Below are 2,031 nucleotides of genomic sequence, written 5' to 3'. Positions count from 1 at the left end.
TCCCTAGTCCTAGGCCTGGAAGCTTCTAACCTCTGTACAATTGAATCTTCAAAGCTGATGGATACAATCTGACTTCTTTTGGCTTCTCTCTAGTTCATTCCGTCTTTACCTGTGTCCAGTTTGTTCTCTCTGCAACCTTTCTCTGTAAAAATGTTCCATTAAACCTGCCATTCACACACACACACACACACACACACACACACCATGCTTTCTTTCTCTGTCTGTCTGTCTGTCTGTCTGTCTGTCTCTGTCTGTCTGTCTGTCTCTCCTGTCCCGCACTTATGGACTCTCTCTTTCCTGTGCTATTCTCTGTGAGTTGGGAATATCGTATCTTTTATTCATTCTGTCAAATCTTCCTTTGATTCAGCACTTTCTTTCCGCCCTGAATTAGACATCACTTTCAAACATGGCTGCTTCCTTCTACAAACTAACCTTACCTTCATTATTAGGGAATAAATTTGTGTACTAAGGATGTGTCTGTTATGCAGTGAGATAATACTGAATCGAGGGCATGCCTGCATTCTGGCTGGACCATATAGACAAAGGTCTTTGGATATGATTCTTGGCCAGAGCTACCATGTTGCTGGATGAAAATTCCACCATAAGAAATTCCTAAATATTGTGGCATTAAGAGAATATAATGCATTTTACTAAATGTAAATTTATTTGTAATGTAGTTTTCTACCCATCTAACAAATAAGCAATGAAATACTTCAGTCTACCTATGCAGCAGAAAAAAAAAAAGCTTTATTTAAAAAAATGTATAGAAGAAATTATGAAAGGAATCTCCAAGAGAGACACTAATGAAAGCTGCTTATCCTCTGCATTAGTTGAGAATTCTCGCTGCAATTTTGGTAATATTATAAATTTCATCAAAGTTTGGCAGTTTTCAAATTTTGGTGGAAATCTCTGAATATATTACTGGTGGCATTTATGAACTTATTTGTGCATGAGTAAAACATTACACAGATACTAACAGAAACACAACACTTGCAGATTTAGTAGTTGTGAATTTATATTAGTTTACTAAAGGAGGATAAAAATTACTTGAAATTCAATTTGGAAAACCATATTTTGTTCTTCACAAAATTATAGGTAATGAATTTTAATGTTTTTTCAATATTTATTTTTAATATATATTTTTCCCTTTATTTATTTAACCACCTTAGTTCAAAATTTACAAAAATGACATTTGGAATATATTTTAAATAATAATATAACATATTATATTTGGTATACAAACACAGCTTAGAGAATGATTAAATTATTTCAGAGAGTATATGTTATTCTTAAATTTTGAATATTTTGATGTTAAAACATCAATAACCAGCCCTCCTTGAGACTTACAGATGTCTTAAAATTAATGTGTCAGACACTGAGTTATTCATTGTGAATAAAACCGTTTTACCAAATGTTGTCACAAAGCGTAAATGGATTATCAGATCAATTAAGTTGAAGTTAGTAATAATCCATATGTTAAAAAGTCATAACTGTGAATACTAAATCATTATTCAAAATTTGAGATTTCTGTGGTTCTGAATACATCCTTGCACATTAGCTTTGTTCTTTCTCTGGATCTATTACATTTAGTGATATAAAAAAAAGGAAACAGATTTGTCATCACATTTTAGGCATATTAAATTAAAAACCTTGCTAAGTTATACAGTCAAGCATTCAAAACCTCATTTTCATTGTAGCCTCTGTCAAGGACACCAAACAGAATTTTTGTTTACTGTAGCCCTCTGTGTGTTTGTTTCTCGTTGCGCTGAGGGTTCTATCTGAAAATAGAACTGCCGTGCTCATCTTTGCTTATAATGTGGACTGCACAAGTTGTATATTTTCAGTGGAAAAGCAGACTATTCCAATTCATTTTCTCCACACATGATCTGAACAGTTAAGCTATGAAGCAGGTATTGTATTTCCATGTTTAAGCAACAGTCTCGTATAGACCTGTTGTTTCCACAAGCTGTTAGCACACAGATAGGCTATTTGACAATACCATAAGCATTTTCTTTGTAACAGAAGAATGTG

Source organism: Mus caroli, unplaced genomic scaffold (assembly GCF_978045245.1).
Source record: "Mus caroli unplaced genomic scaffold, Mus_caroli_1 scaffold_3, whole genome shotgun sequence".
Lineage (NCBI taxonomy): Eukaryota > Metazoa > Chordata > Mammalia > Rodentia > Muridae > Mus > Mus caroli.
This window is presented reverse-complemented; position numbering follows the sequence as displayed.